The sequence below is a fragment of the Pleurodeles waltl genome, chromosome 7, assembly GCF_031143425.1.
Source record: "Pleurodeles waltl isolate 20211129_DDA chromosome 7, aPleWal1.hap1.20221129, whole genome shotgun sequence".
Lineage (NCBI taxonomy): Eukaryota > Metazoa > Chordata > Amphibia > Caudata > Salamandridae > Pleurodeles > Pleurodeles waltl.
Window position 1 is genome coordinate 977909524 of NC_090446.1, and position 21413 is coordinate 977930936.

A 21413-nucleotide genomic window follows, 5' to 3' on the forward strand; every position below is an offset into this window, starting at 1 on the left:
TCAGCCCCAATGCACCATGGTAAATGCAGTCAAAGTTTGTTTTTTATCCATAAAGTAAACTGTAGTTTTTCACCCTAGTAGGTGCAGCAAGTGCTGTAAATCTCTGGAAACGTGTTTCTGGGTTCAGCCCTTCATCAGCAGAGAGCAGATTTGTCTGTGAGGTTGCTGGACATGCTGCCGAAGGTCCTCTCAGGTTTATGTACTACTCACTGGCACGCAGGTGATCAATCAGAGCTCGTCAGCTCGTTGGTTTTCTCAAACAGGAAAACCAGAAAGGGAGCACCCTGCCTCACACTCCAGTCAGCCCCAATGCACCATGGTAAATGCAGTCAAAGTTAGCTTTTTATCCATAAAGTAAACTGTTGTTTTTCACCTTAGTAGCTTCCTGTAAATCTTGTTCTTATCTCATCACATTTGCTGTGCATTCAAAGAACAAGGTCAAATGTCAGGCTCTGTATTCAGTGGGAACTTATTGTTTACTTTTCTTTCTCTGACTTAAAAGTGAGAGGATTTATGCGACAATCTTGCTGGATACTGGGGTTACGAAAGAGTTTTTTCTATCACATGATAACATTTAAATAAACTTCAGAATATATCAGAATTAGGAGTAAAAATGAAGCACATTTTTGTTAATGCTGACCTGTGCTGGAAACAAATACCTTTATATGATTGATTAGAACAAATCATTGCATTAGGTGATGCAATTTCTACACATCATCGTCCGTGCACTGTATAGTTTTATTTGAAAAACTGTATGTCTGTACATAGTAATGGTAATTTCAATCACAAACGTGTTGTCTGTAATGGCAGTGCATTACCACACCATTCATAGTCCACTCCACTCTGCTTTGCACCACTCCACACCACTGCACCCTACTCTGTATCATTCCACTTTACACCACTCCATGCCACTGCACTGTGGGACACTGCACTCTTCTCCACTCTGAACCACTCCACTCTATGCCACTGCACTCTATGCTACTTCACACTACCCCTCTCTACTCTACTCTGTACCACTCTACTCTATGCCAATGTACTTTACGCCTTTCTACACCACTGTGCTCTGCGCCTCTGCACGCTATGTCACTCCAGTCTAGGCAACACCAACCAAGTCTGCACAACTCCACTCTATGCCACTCTGCAAAACTGTACTGTCCACCACTGCACTCTATGCTAATACACTCTAAGCTAGTGCACTTTACTCTGTAACACTCAACTCTATGCCCCTGCACTCCACATCAATACACTGTACATCACTCTAATGTACTTTGCACCACTGCACTCAATGCTACGGCACTCTACACTACTTTACTCTATGCCATCACACTCTATGCCACTCTATGCAACTCCACTCTACCCTGCACTTCTCCACTCTATGCCACTTCACTTTACTGTGAAAACAATCCACTTTACACCACTGCACTCTGCACCCCTGCATTCTATGCCACTGCACCCCTCCACTATATGCCACTGCACTCTACTCTATAACAATCTATTCTACGCCACTGCACTCTACGTCACTCTGCCCCACTGCACTCTAAACCACTGCACTCTACATCAATGTGCTCTACACCAATCACTCTAAACAGCTGAACTATATGCCACTGCACTCTGACTCTCTACTCTGCGACACTGCACTGGCTGCCACTATACTCTATTCTACACTACTCTATTCTGTACTACTGCATTCTGCACCAACACACTCTATTCCACTGCACTCTATACCACTCTACTCTGCCTAACTCCACTCTATGTCACTGCACTTTACAGCACTATACTCTAATCTGCACTGCACCACTCTATGCCACTGCACTCTATACCACTCGAGTCCACACTGCACTGTATGCCAATGCACCACTCTACACTACTGCACTCTCTGCCACTCTATTGTATGCCATTCTACACCACTGCACTCTGTGCCACTCTATGCCCATGCACTCTGAACAACTGCACTGCACGCCACTGCCCTTTACTCTGCACCACTGTACTCTACTCCACTGCTCTCTGTGCCACTCTACACCACTGCACTGACATTCTACTCTGCAACATTGCACTCTCCACCACTGTACACTACACCACTCTACTCTGTACTACTGCACTCTACAGCACTATACTCTACTCTGCACTGCACCACTCTACACCACTGCACTCTATGCCACATGAGTCTACTTGGCACTCTATGCATCTGCACCACTCTGCACTAATGTACTCTCTGCCACTATGTTGTATGCCACTCTACTCCACTGCACTCTATGCCACTCTATGCCAATGCACTCTAAATTGCACTGTACGACACATTTCCCTCTACTCTGCACCACTTTCCCCCACACCACTGCTCTCTGTGCCACTCTACACCACCGCACTGACACTCTACTCTGCAACATTGCACTCTCCGCCACAGTACGCTACACCACTCTACCCTGTACTACTGTATTCTACATCACTGCACTCTGGCACTGCAATCTGCATCACTGCACTCTACACACTGCACTCTATAGCACTATATTTTACTCTGCACTGCACCACTCTACACTACTCCACTCTGCACCACTTTACAACACTGCAATCTATGCCACACAAGTCTACTCTGCACTCTAGGCCACTGCACCACTCTACACTACCGCACTCTCTGCCACTCTATTGTATGCCACTCTACTCCACTGCACTGTATGCCACTCTACTCTGCCCCACGTCACTCCATGCCATTGCACTCTACGCCAGTGCACTCTAAACAACTGCACTGTACCCCACTTCACTCTACGCTGCACCACTGTGCTCTACGCCACTGCTCCTATGCCACTCTACACTACTATGCCACTAACTTTTAACCATGCTGAACAGCAGCCACTCTGATGTATAGTATGGCTTAAACACATTGTCAAAGCCAATAACTCTTGCGTAGACGAGACCTATTGGCTTTGCAAATGTTTGTTAGTACTATGAGGTACTGAGGTCCCTGAAAGAACTGTGAATGTGTAAGTCCTTATTTTAAACATGCCTTACACACATAATAATATAGGCTGCTACAAAATGTGCAAATACATTTCGGTTAAATAAAAAAAGTCCTTCTAAAATACAGATTTGAATAATATACAGTTTATACCTAGTAGTAACAATTTTTATAACAGTCCAATAAAACCACACACTCCACAGCTCACCTTGGAACACCCTTATAGTACCTCTCTAAAAGAAAATATCTTTGTCATCAGAAAGCTTCAAGTGACGCCTTTGGTTAAAGTCAATGCAGGTTTCCAAGCCCCTTTACATTTGTAGATTTACCAGGTGCACACATTTGAATTTCATTAGGGAAGGAGGCACCCTGGCAAAAAGGCCTTTTCTTATCTGTCAGCCCCTCCCTCCCTCAGAGCACAGGAGTGTCCCTGTCTTTCATTCCAGCTGGGGAAACTGATCTGTCCTAATTACATTTTGTCCTTTGGGTGAAAATCTAAAATTATGGACAAATGCTGTCTGTTAAGCCTTTCATCACGGACAACAGAGGGCAGGGCGAAAATATGGGGCAGTCCATGAAAAATCCTATTGCTCGGTGTTTTAGCAGCAGGCACCATTTACTCCAGTGCGGCTGTCTCTGCATGATCGAGCTATAACAAGGAAAGGGGTGATTCGGTCTTCAATCTTCAGCAGTGTGAAACCCACCGAGACAACCAAGGTAAAAACACACATTCTGGATCACATTGTTCTTTTATGTGGTACAGGATAGTTCAGTGAGGAAGAGTTTTTAAAAATCTATAATTTATTGATGCTTACAATTTTTAACCTAACCAGGAATTATCTTGTCCATATGTTGTGAGGCCAATTATGGATTTCGATACAAGGGTGCAAGCACAGTTGTGGCTAACTCTGTCAATGGAAGAAGGTGTACAACTCTTAGGTAAAGGGCTTATGCTCACAAAGCACCTTTTCCCATGCCCCTCTTAAGTAAGCCCCTCAATGCCAGTTTAACCAATAATATGGGATATTCACTGTATTTCGATGGTCGCTGTCAATCCTGTGTACCAACGGGTTATGGGTTAACAGTCTCCAACTTCGGACTAAAACTTCTGTAATGTGGGACATCATTCAGTGGGCCAATGCCCCCTAGCCACCATCCAGTCATCTATGTTATTCGCAGCATTGTTAATCTATGCACTGCATATCCGGGCTTTTCTAGCAAGGGATTCCAGCTAAATCTTATCCTCCGAGGGTGAGTTTTCCTGCACACCATGCAGCTCTGCCCTATTCAGCTACAGGGTATATAGATGTACATAATGATAGGCCTGCAACTTCAAGATTAAAGTCAGTATGCATTCGTTCAAACTATTCGTACCTGCCGTTACCCACATGTCTCCCACTTTAGCAATTCCTATATCATGTTGGAATTCCTGCCTTTGCTTAGTTCCTTTAGGACAGAATTATCCCAAACAGGAGATTCCCTGAGTATCATTCCATTTCACCTCATTTTAGTAGTTGCACTCTACCATGTCTGTACTACTGCCCTTGTAGGTTCCTGAGTGTAAACTCAGTTGAAATGCATCCATACATTTTCTGAAGGAGGCCTCTGTTTTCCATAGTATGCGGTACACCCACAGGGAAGGCTCCAACTGCAGTGAAAATATCCACTAGCTGGGATGCCCCATAGTGTTTACAGATCTTAGGAACTGCCATGCCACTGCCACACACCCCGTGAGTGCTGTGATCAGAGATAGTCTTGGTGTAGATCCTGAGATTTCTGACAGAACAAAAGGAAAACACATGTTATTCTTAAGTCATAACCTCTGTGAAAATGTCTTCCCATATGACATCCATTCCCATGTGACCATGAACTGCCACTCTTCATTTGCCAGGTTAAGGCAGAGATAATTTTCCAAAGTGAAATGGGTATGAAAATAGAATCCTCTTTTTTAATTCTCTTTTGAAAGAGCTTCTACTTAGATGTGATTTAGGGAATGTCTATGTCTCATAATTTTCTCTCTCCCACGGACACTGCTAACCTCCCCCACCCTGTACTCTCCAGACTCCTTCAGATCTTGTCTCTCCCGCCCTTTCCTCGGGCCATCTTTTTAGTTAGGCACAGTACGAGGAAAACACAAACATACCTCATACTGCCCCATTCTCACAGATATATGTTTCTCGCCACCTTGTCAAGAACTACCACCCGCGAACCCTTTGAAGGTGTCCCACCAGCGGGCGGTGAGAGGCAGAGGAAATGAAAACTCCTCCCACTTTGCATAATACCGCGAATGGCACCATGCGAGTGAAGCCCAGCCCGCCCAAACCCTTTCACCCTCCTACCCATCATTCCTTTCAGCACGCTTCCCCATCATCCTCCTTTCACTCCCATCTATTCACCTTCTTTCTTTCCTTTTACCTTTCCTCCCTTTCACCATTGTCCCTTTTTCCTGACCCCTTCCTTCTTCACACCTCCCCTTCGCGCTTCTCGACTTCCTTTCACGCAGTAGTTACTTATTTACCGTTTCTCCCTTTCTTTTTTTTCCCTCTTCACTTGTTCTTTTCCTGCCAATTTTATTTGCTTCTCCCTTTCACAGCCTACAAACACTGTCACCTCAGCTATGCCATGCTGTTCCCGTAGAGTATTCTTTGTGAGCTGTTGTCTGCTGGCTTGCAGAAAGATACTGTCCATAAAGATTTAATCACCGTAGTACTGTGGCCCAGCATGGAGCACAAAGGAAGCCAAAATCCTGGTGCTAGAGTGGGAGAAGTTGGCGCACTGGTATGCAGCGTTAAATACTAATGCCGTGTGAGAGTTGGCACCTGCAGGTGTCATGGGTGGGTGAGGAGAGAACTGTGGTACTAGGAGACCAAACTGCGTGCCCCCTCCTCATTTCAATAGCAAGGGTAGATGAGCTGCTCACTGAGCCACCTGATACCGAAAGAGACCATGAAATACAAAACAACTGGTCAAAGTGCAACTGTAATCAATTGGAGGTTTCTCCTTAGCAGTCCAATTATAGGTGCACCCGCACCTCCGCACCACCACCACTCCCTCCCATGGTAAAGACTAGTTCAGTTAAAACCCATCTGTAAGCGGTCAAATGGAAATTTCACGAGGTCTGGGCAAATCACTTTGTATCCTCTCAGTATCACTGGTCCACACCAGCACATAGGATAGAGCGAAAAGCGTAAACATTTACGTTCGAATGTTCCTTGGGAACATTTGCCTATGCCCCTGGGGCATTTAATTTATTTTGGAGCTGACTCCCTGAGAACTGAGGAGATCCCAGGAAGTTTAGGACTTCTTCCCACCAGAGGGGTGTCTGTGAATTGCATCACCCGCTGGCCTCCTCCTGCACCCCTCAGTGAGCAGGATGAGCTCAGCTGCTTGCTGATACAACTCCCAGAGCCACCTGCAGGTAATAAAGGCAGTTAGCGAGATACCAAACGAGCAATTAAACCCCAGGAATTCGAGCCCGCTCTGCCTTCTCTCAACTGCCAAAGTTCATTTTCGTTCTCTTTTTTTCCCTTCACCGAGTTTCTAGAAACTTCCTGTCATGGGTGTTGGGTTTTGTCAAGGCATATTGTATAAGCATAGTGGAGCGCTTGTCTCTGCACAGTCACACGTCCTGCTCTGGCACCGCCGCGCCAGACAAAAAAAGTCCTGGAACAGAGGAAGAGTGGTCTGCAGGGAAGGGGGGATTTCCTTCCGACCTCCCTCCGCCTCTGTTCCCTATCGGCTACTTTTAAGATGTCTAAGTGCTTTGTGAGTGGGGGGTCGTAGTGTACTTAACCCAGCATCCCTGCTTCCTGCTGATATCAAGCCCAGGTATGCGGACACAACGATTTAGGTTCTGTCGCTTGGAATTATGGGTTCATCGGAAACCTCCTCTTCCCGCAACGTGGGCAAATCTATGCTGCATTAGGTTCTGATATTTGGCATAGGTGTCTACTCTCCATACATGCTAAGTCATTTGCCAGAGGCATTGCTTTTTATTCAGGAATGGCCTCCCACACAGCTCACAGCACGAAGCTCAGTTCTTCGCTTTAATTGCGCAGACCATCATTCCAGCAATGCGAACAGCATTTCTAAAGCGCCTCATTCAGGCCTACTGCAGCCCCCTGACACTTTTTTTTTAGCGCTGGGGTGTCGGGAGGATGTGTTGGATATTAAATGATTTGCCCACAAAAACAAGCTGGTGAGCCGACAATACGCGAACCTGGTTCTTCAGTTCCAAAGTTCGCAGCTCTTGCCACATCCTTTCCCAATTGGACATTTTAGTTCTAGAATAAGCGCAGCGCTCCTTACATGGCAACATTTTACGAGTGGAAAGGCTGGCCTGTGGTCAGGCCCCTTGTCCACCCCCCCCATAGCTAACCCCCCACACCGGGCATAAAGGCCAAAAAGCTAGGCCTCCGGCATGCAAAGCCTTCAGCTGTGCGCAGCGCACGGATGGCAGCCAGACCTAATGTGCTACCTCCCACAGGTAGGCAGTGCCTCACGACGCACAGGCAAAGGCCACATGGCCAAATGCCTGTTCACGTGAACCTACCTCTTACACTCAGACCTAGCACCTTTTTTAAATATCGGTTTTAATCCTGCAAGTTTCCCATGGGAGCCAGCACAGCCCCCCGTGCTTCTGTGGCACTCCTACGGAAGTCCAGAGCCACAATGGTTCCCATGGGACACCCGCAGAATTGCAAAAACCCAAGGAAAAAAAATGTATATTTTTAGATTTGGGCCCAGGTGGGTCCCTCTGAGATACCCCACATGGCCCAGGGGTCAGGGTACCCCTATCCTGGCCACTAAACTTTTTTTTTTTTTTTTTTAAATCTTCAGGATACCTTGACCAATTACTCGTGTCCTTTAATGGCAGCCACAAGTTTCGCTTCATGTTGCAGTCAGCCAATCAGGGTGTGAGCTCCCCCCGGGAGTTCACAAGAGCTTTTCATTCCAGCTGGAGCGAGATGGCAGACAGAAAATAAGTCCCCCTTGTCAATCAGATTGCTCTATTATTTGAAGTTGTGTGATCATGGGCCTCTTGCAATTTTCCCGCAAACTTAACCGTCCAAATATACAAAGTTTTTGAATCTTAATTTCTCAGAAACTACTGGACGTATTTACGTCAAATCACAAAAAGCACACCTTTTGGACCAAGTTCTAGCTTTCTGGCTAATTTGGCGTAATTTAATTCAGCTGTTTTCACACTATTGCTGTTTAATTATGCCAGTAGAAAAATGATCTAATTGGCTGCCAACAGCATCCAGGAAGTGTTGGTAGCCATTTTGGGACTCAGATTCAGCCGAGTCCTAAAAAACAAGTTAAAAAAGAGAAGGGGGCAGGGTAGGAATACCCTGACTCCATAGGACTGGTGGTGGGGTCAGTGACCCCAGCATGGCCTAAAAGCATTTTTTAAAAATTGTTCCCACACAAATCGAGATAGATAAATGGTTTGCAGGAATTTTTTTTAAAAAAGAAAGCAAGTGTGGTCTCTTGTGCTTGTTTCTAGTTGAGCCCCCAGGTGGGCCAGGTCCCTGGGGCAAATTCAATTGTTTATTATGAGAAGGGGGCTGTGCTGCTCCCCTCCATAGGCTGTTTACGGCCCCAGGGACTGCCAACTCCTCGGGGCAAAGCCATAACCATATAGGGGAAAGGGGCCGGGCGAACACTCCTCCTGCACCTATTACAACCACCACCTCCCCAGGGCAGCCCAAATTACAAAAAGGGGAGGCGGGGCACGTAGGCCCCCCTCCTGGTCACTTTCTGGCCCTGGGGACCACCACCTCCCTGGGCAGGCCCTGTAATAAGAAAGGAGGGGGCACAGCCCCCTCCAGGAGCCATGAATGTCCTTGGGGACTGCCTCCCCCCAGGGCCGTCTCCTTATGTCCCGAGGTGCCGATCCTCTGGACGTAGTAGTTTGCTGTCACTTGGCGAGAGCTATGAAGTTGTTTGCTGTCAGTTGGCGGGATTTATGACAGCTTCCGCCAAGTGAGAGCAAACAGTAAGTCCGCTACCAGTAGGTCGGAGCAGGAAAACTGCTCCCGCCTGCTGGGAGCAGACTTCTGATATGTTTACAAGACCGCTGTCTAGGGGGCAGGAAAACAAATGAAAGAATTGCTCCCGCATGCAGGAGCAATATTTTTTGCTGCTCCTTGTGTGCTGGAGCAATGCCAGCTCCTCCGGGATGCAGCATGCCGGCATGGCCTGTGAGGGATTAAGGCTCCCCCTGCACTCCCCAACATTGCCCAGTGGATGCCCTGGGTGGGGCCAGGGCACCCGGGAACAAGTGGCTGGGCCCAGAGGATGAGGGTCCCCAGGGCCAAAATCAGACCAGGGAGGGGGACCACATGGCAGCCTCCCCCTTTTAACAGTTGGCCAGGACCTGGAGGGTCCCAGGGGCCGAAATCGGCTCTGGGAGGGGTGCAGAATGGACACCTTCCCTTTCATGAATTGTCCAAGCCTCAGGGTATGGGGTTGCTGGGGTGTAGACCAGACCAGGTAGGGGGGCTGTGTGGCCCACTCCCATTTTAATCATTTGCTGGGCCCTGAGGTCCCCGGGCCGAAATCAGCTCACGGATGGGGCCACAGGGCCCCCTCCCGTTTCACGAATTCCCTAGGGGATGAGGTCCCAGGGGCCGGAATTGGCTTGGGGCAGGGGGCTGCGTGCCCCCCCTCCTGGGATGCCTACAAATGGGGGGTGGGGGTTAGTGCCTGGCCAAATGCTGTGTGAGGCATGAGGGTGGCTGTCTGCTAGGGATTTGCTGCAGTGCCTGGCACAGGCCAGGCCCTGAGGTTTACCCACCTCTGTGCAAGGCCGAAGGCTGTGCACGGAGTGGGGTTGGGTGCCTACGGTGAGTTGGCCGCAGGGCCCATCCACAGGCCATCTGTGGCCAACCTCTGCCGCCCACAGCCGAAGTCCATGCACCGTAGGGGTTGGATTAACATAAAGTAATTAAATATTACTTAACTTTAAAAAAAACAGAGGAATTCACTGAAAAAAACAAAGGTTGCAGGGATATTATAGTTAGGAGATAACATTTTTAAAAAACCTTAGAAATTCACTGAAGAAAACAAAGGTTACAGGAACATTATAGTTAGGTGCAAATTCTAAACGCACAGAACCATAGAAATTCAACAGTTATAGTTAGAATTATCTCAGGAATCTATAACTTGTGCCCTAAGGTAACTATATAAAAAAGGGATATTTAATTACTTTTGGATTTGATGCATGACCTTGATGATAAGGATTTCACTGAGTCTCAAATCATGGAACGACTGGAGCTGGACACAAATGACCATAATAATAGCACCTTCAAACCCAAATCAAAATTCTGCCCTACCGTTGCACCAGACAATAAATCAGATGTTTTTTTATGATGCAGTAATTGCAGATTTAGAAAAAGTAAAAAAAAAAACGCAATGGGAACAAGAAAGAAAACCTCACAATACTAGAGAGGAAGGAGCTAGAAAAAGTGACAACCAATGAGTCCTTGGTGTTTAAACCAGCAGCTAGGGGGGGAAATATTGTGATTTTAAATAAAGAAAACTATAGGAGGGAGGCCTATAGGTAATTGAGGAATACTAACAACCAGAAAAGACTGGAGTACAATCTAGTTTCCACCTTAGAGCATTGTTAAAGAGTATTCCATATGTGGAGTTCATTTGCACCAGGCAAAACTGCTCCAGAGAAGTTGAAACAGTGACTCACTTTAATGAGGTGCAGAGGAGGTTTTATCAGAGTGGATATCTGTCTTCATTCGTTGAACAAGGAGTAAAGAGAGCCAACAGCAAAACACAAAATCAGATTTTGATGACAAAGCAAAATACTTTGGAGGAGAATGCTGAAAATCTAAGAATGATTACTACTCAAAGCAATGAAAGTGAGGAAATCAGGAACATTTTTAAAAAACACTGGAACATCCTACTTAATGACAGTGACATGTCCAGAGCTGTGGGACCAAGACCACAATTTACGTTTAGAAAAGTATCATTTTTTTAAGATAGAGTGGTGAGAAGTCACTTTGTTGATTTCCAACCTGACAACTGGCTGGACAAGATGAATAAAGGGTTAATAAAATACAATAGTTGCAAAGCTCGTAAGATAGGTAAAAATGTTAAAACAATAAGTGATCCAAAAGGGAGACACATACCTATTGAACGTAGGATCACATGCAAAACCAACTTTGTAGTTTATGTCATTAAATGCATGTGTAGCCTAAATACATTGGAAGCACAATCTGTCTGTCCCTTGAAAAAAGAATACTAGAACACATAAGTGCAGTACAGCATAGGGACATGAGCTATGCAGTTGTAAAACAATAGACCCTCTGACATGATGGGGATTGGAGGTCCATTAGGTACTATGGAGAGGCACATGTTTCACAAAACGAAAGGGGTGGTGACAGGACGCTACAGCTCTGCAGGCTGGAGAGCAGATATATCATAAGGCTGCAAACTAAGGTCCTGCATGGACTGTATGTACACCTATAGTAGAGGAACTGAAAAATGTTTGGGACACTGACAACTCCAATTGTCTACAGCTTTATTTGTCCACATTTTATTTCTGTGGTTTTCTTCCCCACCCCCTCCTAATATTAACCTTTGTATATGTGTTTTGTGTTAGGTGTGATCTTAGTTATTATACGATAATTTAACCTAATGTATATACCTGAGAAACCAACACAAGGGCAGGATGTGTTTAACACACCATGATTTTGAAAACCATGAAAGGCGATTGAGGATTGGTGCGATAGCCACACACTCAACCATTATATTGAGACCCACAAACATTTAAGGCACTGAGCCGACATACTGTAATTCAGAATGTGTATATGTAGTAAGAGCAGATTTACATTTACCAAGGAAGACCAAATGAGTTTTGAAATATTCTTATCACCACACAGATACACCACAAGCATTAGTGGGTATCTGGGGTCGTTCAGACCCCGTTTGGCTAGTAATCCATCTGTAGGCACTAACAATCCATGTGATCTGTCACTTAATGGAGTGATGTAGTATGGGGTTGCCCAGTTGGTATACAGTGGTTTTTACATGTAAACGCTTTTAGACTGCCATATATCGAGGTATCAGTCCTAAGAGCTAGACAGGATTCTAATATACGTTTTATATGCCTACTAGCTCTGGACATTTAAAATGTACATATTATTAACACTTGCTTCCACACTCCTTTTCCTGTTACAACACATTAAGAATTACCATGGATAACTATGATTGGTGTCAATTTTTTAAAAATTATTATTGGACTTCAGTTCCCAGAATGCCTCCTAATATGCAGGACGGGCAACCATATATAAACTGAAATTGTAAAGGGGCTCGTTGACCGTGAAAAAGACTCTTTTGAGTTGAAAAGTATTGGTGTTTGCCTGTAATTAAACTGTCATATTATTGGATGTCTGGTGTGCTGCAGTCTATTCACTCTTTTGTTTAAAAATAATCCGGGGGAAGGGTCTACCCCCAATGCCAGCACTGACAGTGGAGTGCACCGCTGATCAGCTTAGACCGCAGTGTATTAAATTAAAAAAAAAAAAATATATATATATATATATATATATATATATATATATATACATACATATATATATATATAAACCTACTGGCGGTCGGCAGTAGGTAGTTATGGTTTGGCCGATTTTTTCCATAGACAGACCATTTTTTGTTTTGCCAATAACTGATGCCGTTTGATGAATCTTCACAAACATTTCAAAACTTATACTTCAGTCGGTTCAGCTGCTGTGTTGAAAGTTTTGGGGTGATCCATCAAGCAAGGGCCAAGAAAAAGGGGGTTCCCAAAATACTTTTTCCACATTCTACATCAATGGGATTTTTCAAATTTTTTAACACAACTACAGCCTGAACCGCTGAACAGAATTATACCAAATTTAGCAGAAAGCTAGTTCGTTGTCCAGAAAGAGTGCTTTTTGTGATTTGGTGTAAATCCGTTCAGTAGTTTTGGAGTAATTAGAGATTAAACAATATAGATATCTAGGCATGCGGATCCTCCGCAGATCCAACTGTCCCTGTGCTGATATCTGATTGGCTGCCAGCACTTCAACAAGGAACTTATTTTGCTCCCTGGTGGGCCAGGTCCCGGGGACATTGGGGGACTGATTAAGGAGTGGGCTGCACAGGTCCCCCGCCTATGGCTTCTATTAGCCACCCCCTCCCAGGGCTATGATGCAAAAATGTGTGGGGCTCTGAGCCCTGGGGACAACGACCTCCCCAGGGAAAAATCATTATTTAAAATGGGGGAGGCCCGTAAGGCTTCCCCCACAGCCCCGGGGACCGCTACCTCCCGAGGCTAATTTTGAAATTTCTGTTGGGGGCCCACGTGTGCCCCCCCGGAGCCCTAGGGACTGCCACCTCCCAGGGCAATTTGTTACAATGAAGGGTGGGGTGCGGTCCCCTCCGCAGCCCACAGCCCCAGGAACCGTCACCTCCCTGGGGTTGATATAAAATGTTGAATGGGGTCTGTTGCGGACCTCCGGCCCTGGGGACCAGCACCTCCCCAGGGCTAAGTTTAAGGTTGGAGAGGGACCATGCATTCCCCCTAGTGGTGCCAATAATGACCCTGGGGACCACCACCCCCCAGGACTGGCGCCTGCTATGTCCTGGAGTGTCCACCCCGGGACATAGTTGTTTGCTCTAACTTGGCTGCATCTTTGACAGCTGCTGCCAAGTCAGAGCAAACACTCTGGTCCTCGCAGATGAGAGCTGTCAAACAGGAGCGGAGGTTTCCTCCGTTTCCCTGCCCAAAGACATGCGGGCAGGGAAACAGAGAAAACAATTTCACTCACAGACAGGAATCTGAATGTTTAGCAGCTCCTCATCTGTGCAGCAATGCTGGCTTTCGCATGAGATGGGGAGCTGGCTGAGACCGCAGGGGTCTTCAGGCTCCCCTCTTGGTCCCATTGCACACTGGGTGCCCTGCGGGGCACCCAGGACAGATGGCTGGAGGATGGGTTCCCCGGGGCCAAAAATGTTAAGACCAGGCCCCAGGGTATGGGGTCCCTAGGGCTAAGATCACCCTGAAAGGGGGGGCTGGGTGCCCCCCACTAAAAGTTAAAATATTGTAAGCCAGGACACAATCAACCCAGAGCGGGGGACTTCACGGCTCCTCTTCTAAATTTAATAAAGGTGGGGTCCCCCGGGTCAAAATCGGCGAGGGCAGGGGTGCCACGTGCCCCACTCCCCATAGTTATCCCTTTAAAATCCTAAGAGTACGCACATTTGCAAATCACCTAGGAGCTGCGCCCTCTTTGCCTCGCACCATCTACCTTAGTAATATGCATATGCCTTCCCCCCTTTTGCAAGGGTGGTGGACAGCTTCCCAAAGGACCCCCATTGCCTTTCCCACCGATTTTAATGGCGCGTTCTTGATGCCGAGGACTATGATTGCAAAAGCAACAGATGATGGATGGAGTGGGGGGCAAATCAAACATTTACCCCCAGTCACAGAGCTAGGTTTAATCCAGACTTTTTTTTTGCTTGCCATGCCGTTTCAGTTTAGACCCAACCACATGGAAATCATTATTGACCCTGTTCCCCATGGGAACAGACCAGCCTGAACTTCCAGGCCAGGTTCGCCCTGGACCAGAAACAAGCATCCTAGGACCGGTTTCAGGGTATCACCCCTCATCAGCCAGGCTAGCTTGAATCTGGTGGCATAGCGAGCATGGGACCCACATCTGGGCATACCCTTCCCATTTAGGGTGACAAATGGAAAAACAACAGATGATGGACAGAATGTGGCATATATCAGACATTCATCTCCAGTCACATATCTGTGTTTAATCCATCAGTTGTTTTGCTCACCATGCCATCCCAGTTTGGACCCAGCCATATGCAAATCAGTCTTGACCCTGTTCTCCATGGGAACAGTCCAGCCCGAACTGCCAGGCCAGGTCCTCCCTGGACCAGAAACAAGCATCCTGGGACCAGTTTCGGGATATTACCCTTCATCAGCCAGGCTAGCTTGAATCTGGTGGCATAGTAAGCACAGGACCCATGTCTAGGCATACCCTTCCCACTGAGAGACACAAATGCAAAAACAACAGATGATAGACGGAATGTGGAACAAATCAAATATTCACCTCAGTCACAGATCTGGGTTTAATCAATCAGTTTTATTGCTCACCATGCCATTCCAGTTTGGATCCAGTCGTATGCAAATCAGTCTTGACCAAGTTCCCCATGGGATCAGTCCAGCCCGAACTGCCAGGCTAGGTCTGCCCTAAACCAGAAACAAGCATCCTAAGGCCAGTTTCGGGTATCACCCCTCATCAGCTAGGCTAGCTTAAATCTGGTGGCATAGTGAGCACAGGACCCACATCTGGACATACCCTTCTCCCTTAGAGTGACAAATGGAAAACAACAGATGATGGATGGAATGTGGGATAAATCAGACATTCACCTCCAGTCACAGATCTGGGTTTAATCCATCAGTTTTTTTGCTCACCATGCCATTGCAGCTTGGACCCAGCCATATACAAATCAGTCTTGATCATGTTCCCCAGGGGTACAGTCCAGTCCAAACTGCCAGGCCAGGTCTGCCTTGGGCCAGAAACAAGCATCCTAGGACTGATTTCGGGTATCCCCCCTCATCAGCCAGGCTAGCTTGAATCTGGTGGCATAGCAAGCACGGGACCCACGTCTGGGCATACCCTTCCCACTTAGGCCGACAAATGGAAAAACAACAGATGATGGCCAGAATGTAGAACAAATCAAACATTCACTCCCAGACACAGATATGGGTTTAATCCATCAGTTATTTTGCTCGCCATGCCATTCCAGTTTGGACCCAGCCATATTCAAATCAGTCTTGACCCTGTTCACCATGGGAACAGTCCAGCCCGAACTGCCAGGCCAGGTCCGCCCTGGACCAGAAACAAGCATCCTGGGACCAGTTTCGGGGTATTACCCTTCATCAGCCAGGCTAGCTTGAATCTGGTGGCATAGTAAGCACAGGACCCATGTCTAGGCATACCCTTCCCACTGAGGGACACAAATGCAAAAACAACAGATGATAGACGGAATGTGGAACAAATCAAATATTCACCCACAGTCACAGATCTGGGTTTAATCAATCAGTTTTATTGCTCACCATGCCATTCCAGTTTGGATCCAGTCATATGCAAATCAGTCTTGACCCAGTTCCCCATGGGATCAGTCCAGCCCGAACTGCCAGGCTAGGTCCGCCCTAAACCAGAAGCGAGCACAGGACCCACATCTGGACATACCCTTCTCACTTAGAGTGACAAATGGAAAAACAACAGATGATGGACGGAATGTGGGATAAATCAGACATTCACCTCCAGTCACAGATCTGGGTTTAATCCATCAGGTTTTTTGCTCACCATACCATTGCAGCTTGGACCCAGCCATATGCAAATCAGTCTTGATCATGTTCCCCAGGGGTACAGTCCAGTCCAAACTGCCAGGCAAGGTCTGCCTTGGGCCAGAAACAAGCGTCCTAGGACTGATTTCGGGTATCACCCCTCATCAGCCAGGCTAGCTTGAATCTGGTGGCATAGCAAGCACGGGACCCACGTCTGGGCATACCCTTCCCACTTAGGCCGACAAATGGAAAAACAACAGATGATGGCCAGAATGTAGAACAAATCAAACATTCACTCCCAGTCACAGATATGGGTTTAATCCATCAGTTTTTTTGCTCGCCATGCCATTCCAGTTTGGACCCAGCCATATTCAAATTAGGCTTGACCCTGTTCTCCATGGGAACAGTCCAGCCCAAACTGCCAGGTCAGGTCTGCCCTAAATCAGAAACAAGCATCCTAGGACCAATTTCGGGTGTCAGCATTCATCAGCCAGGTTAGCTTGAATCTGGTGCCATAGCGAGCACGGGACCCATGTCTGGACATACCCTTCCCACTTAGGACAACAGTATGAGGTATATGAAGATATCCCCACAAAACAAAGAAGCATTCACTTCATATAGATAAGAGGAAGGACCCTGGTTTTGGTGGAGATTTACATCTGTGTGGTCTTTTTGGTCTCTCTATAGGAGGATTCATCTTATCACAGAATTCTGGCGAAAATGCATGAGGAACAGTCACACTGCCAAACGCGCACAGGATCACTGTTGATATTTTCTTTAGCTCCATTACACAGCTGATGTGTTGAATACATACTGGACATTTACCAGAGGAGGCAGAAAGAACTCCACTTGGGTAGATATTTCATGCAAAGCTGTGGACTCTTGTTGGATAAAAGGGCAAGTGAGGTACCCTTGTGGCAGAGTCACTCACATAACTACTGGTCCTCCCACAGAGACACTCACGCACCCACTCAAAGACGCACTCAGAACCTCACTCAGACTCTCATTCACCATCTCACAGACCCACTCAGGGAGTCAAGCTCCCACTCACAGACCCACTTATGCACTCACACACCCACTCACAGACCTATTCAGAGACTCATGCATCCACTCACAGACCTACTCAAAGGCTTACGCACCCACTCACAGACCCACTCAGACACTGACGCACCTACTCACAGACCCACTTAGACACTCACATGTCCAGTCGCAGACCCACTCAGATTCATGCAGCCACTCACAGACCCACTCAGATACTCACACACCCACTCACAGACCCATTCAGGCTCATGCACTCACTCACAGACCCACTTAGAAACTCATACACCCACTCACAGACCCACTCAGACATTCACACACCCACTCACAGATCCACTCATACTCTCACACATTAACTTGCAGACCCACACAGACACTCACACACCCGCTCCCAGAGACACTCTCACACCCACTGACAGAGACACCCTCTTACCCCTACTCTCACACCCAGACAGACACTCTTACACCCACTCTCACATCCACATAGGGCCCCTCACACGTACTCTCACACCCAGACTATCTCACACCCACTCTCACACATAGAGACATCCTGTCACACCTAGTCTCACACCCAGAGAGACAGGCCCTGCAGCCAACTACTACCACCACGCAAGGGCGGTTAGGGCCAATCCCCGCCGCCCACAGCAAAGTCTGTGCATGGCACGGGGTTGGGTGGTTTTAGGGGGTTGGTCGCTGGGCCTGGCTGGATGAACATATGGTAATGAAAATTACTTCACGTTAAAAAAAATAGACATTCACTGAAAAAAACAAACGTTACAGGGATGTTATATTTCGGAACTATTTAAAAGACATAGAAATTTACTTAAAAAACTAAAGGTTATAGGGACTTTATAATTAGGTTTGGAATTTACTCGCACAAAACCATAGAAATTCATCAGTTACAGTTATTTCAAGTAACTATAACTTGTGGCCTAAGGTAACTGTTACCCCGCACCCTCACCATGCACTGGCAATTACCCCAGATATTATAGCACTCATGACAACTTTTATAACGTCAAAAAAAACATCAATGAAACGTTAGAAGTCAAATTATTGAAGAAAAGCTGTGCATGGCGAGGGCGCTTAACGGATCACCCCAAAACTTTCAGACCAGTAGCTGCACTGATTGAAGTATACATTTTTGAAATTTTGTGAAGATTCATCAAACAACGTCATAGGCTCTGCCTAAGGAAAAAATGGACATAAGTAAAAAGATCTACTGACAGCCAGCAGTAGGTAATATATATATATATATATATATATATATATATATAAGGCCAGGCTTGGCTGAAACACTGTAATAAACAAGAAGAGAAAAGGAATTGGTGTCTCTGCTCAGTTGATTCGGTCGGAGAGAGACACAAGTGTTGATAGATATATATATATATATATTATATATATATACCCATATATATATATATATATATATATCCAGCGTTATCAAATCATCACACGATAAATACCCCACGATGAAAGGCAACAAACCAGGACTCAGAGCAGAAAACGTGCTTTACTTCTGCACTGAGTCCTGGCTTGTTGCCTTTCATCGCGGGGTATTTATCGTGTGATGATTTGATAATGCTGGATTGATATATGAGGGGTCGCCGCCTTGCCTGTGACTCACCGTAACAAGAGGCTGGAGTGAAGGCGATGATCGTTGGAAAAAAAAAAATATATGTATATATATATACATATATATATATATATATATTTATTTACTAGAAAAATGAAGGTTATATGGATGTTATAGATAGGTGAAAATGTTAGTTAAAACATACTGTTTTACACTAACAAAAACACAGAAATTCACCAGTCGTAGTTATCTCAAGTAACTATAATTTGTGCTCTATAGTAACTATGGCTCGCATCCCTGCCATGCACAGGAAGGGGTGCTAGATATAGTTACTTAAGTTATTCATAACTGATAAATTTCAGTATTTTTTTTTAATTAAAATGTAACATTTTAACTGACCTTTTCACCTAACTATAACATAATTTTAACATTTGTTTTGTTTTGTTCTGTGAATTTCTAGGGTCTTTTTAAACTTATTTATTACCATACCTAACTAGGCCTACTCTGTGCTGCCCACCCAGGACAATGTGTCTAGAGATTGCAGGTCTCTTTCTCAAAATGCATCTGTTCTGGGGTTTCTCTAAAGGAAAAGATCAGCATGCTCTTATTTCTCATAGAACGTCAAGCTGGATTCGCTCCATATCCACCATATCACACTGTGTGATGTCCAGCAGCAGTCCATTTTAAATCTCTACACTATAGTGCTTCACATTTACATATTGTGAAGGCCTCTAAAATTATGGCCTTGTTTGGACAAGTCTGCCGCTCATTGCACTATCAGTAATGTAGAAGCATACCTTGAGCTGAGCCCACTCCACAAGCCCCAGCAGGTCTTAACTTGCCCGAGGATGTCTCTCACATTTAACATTCCACTCCTCCAAACATTAACAGGGATTCTTGAGAAACTGCTGCTTACTGATTCATTGCCTAGCATGGCATGAGATGGCAGTGCATGTCCCAGTCTGTGAACATTGGACTACTACAAGGCTTCTACACCCCTCATGAGCACTCAATAAATGTAAACAACTTTAGAAACAACCTGTGTTTAAATGGGTACTTATGCCTACTCTGTGATGTAAACCTGTGCTGCTTTTCCAAAGAGTCACTCTCTCATTGTATATCAAAGCTTCTTAAAGTGTTTCTGCCAAGAAGACACCTCTACAGAATCTGACATCACTGCATTTACCAGCATCCCTTTTTTACAGGAAGTAATATTGCTAGTTGCCAACTGAAACCTCTTGCCTCCTCCCTACTTCTGGCAACTTCTCAGGACATCCCACCACCCAGACATTCCACCTAAGGGGAGATACAGACAGAGGTGTCACCTACTTGAACCTGTCAGGGTAGACACAGCCAAAAGAGTCACATGTCTGGATCTCTCAGGGCAGGAGTAACCTTGGGCTCTTCTCCACTGCAACCTCAGCAAGCACCAACTAAAAAAGATGTGGCAATGTGCCTAGCCCAAGATCCAAGAATACCCGTCCTAACAATTGCACCCAGATCTAGAGTACTGAAACAGACAGTTCAGATCATCACAACACCTAGAACTAATCTTGTACACATTCCTCTAGTCAGCATACACCTCAAACTACCAAACACACACTCCAACTCATACTCATTAGCACACAATCTACAGTACTCCACACTCTCCACACTCTCCGCATTATCCACATGAACACCTATGATGACTTTACTCCTGACCATGGAAACCTCGCCTCCTTCTTTCAACCTTGCACATCCTACATGCCCTTGTTCCCACAGTCAACAACAACCAGCATGCAGACTGCACATGGAAAGGCAGAGACCTCACTCACTATCACTCATAAGTCATCTTACTGCTGCTCCCTAAGCCAGGAAGCAACACTCAACTCAACTCAACGTTATTTAAAGCACACGTCTTGCAACTTCCCCCTCTGCAAGCCATTCTCCACGTTCTACATCATATACAGGCCTTCTAGTTAGAACAAATACTTCATATGTGATTATTGGACCTCATCACAACTTCTTTCATCTGACATGTCCACATCAACCTCTCAGACAACTCAGCAATGAAAAAAACAAGATATGCATTCCTCAACCTTTCCAACAAGGTCAATGTGGTAAAACATGCCACCCAACCAACTCACTTTAATGACAGCAGATTCAATCCTCCCTTAACTCTTGACTGTCCAGACCACTTTGTTACCCCCATCACTATGCTCAACATTCAACCAATATTGCCAGATCAATCCAAAAGAATACAACATGCCTTCAAAAAGGTTTCTATTGACAATCTAGAGTTTAAACTCAGCCCTCTCCCTGCCAAATTTACACTCATTCTAATACCATTCTAATCAACTTGAATACATATCTGGAAAACCTCATGAACATCCACACGTCAACTAAAACATACAAGTGCAAAGTGAACTCTTCAGCACCCTGATACCCCAGAGACCTTGCCATCAACAAATTCTCCAGGTGGAGACAGGAAATAAAATGAGAGGAAAACAGAACACCTA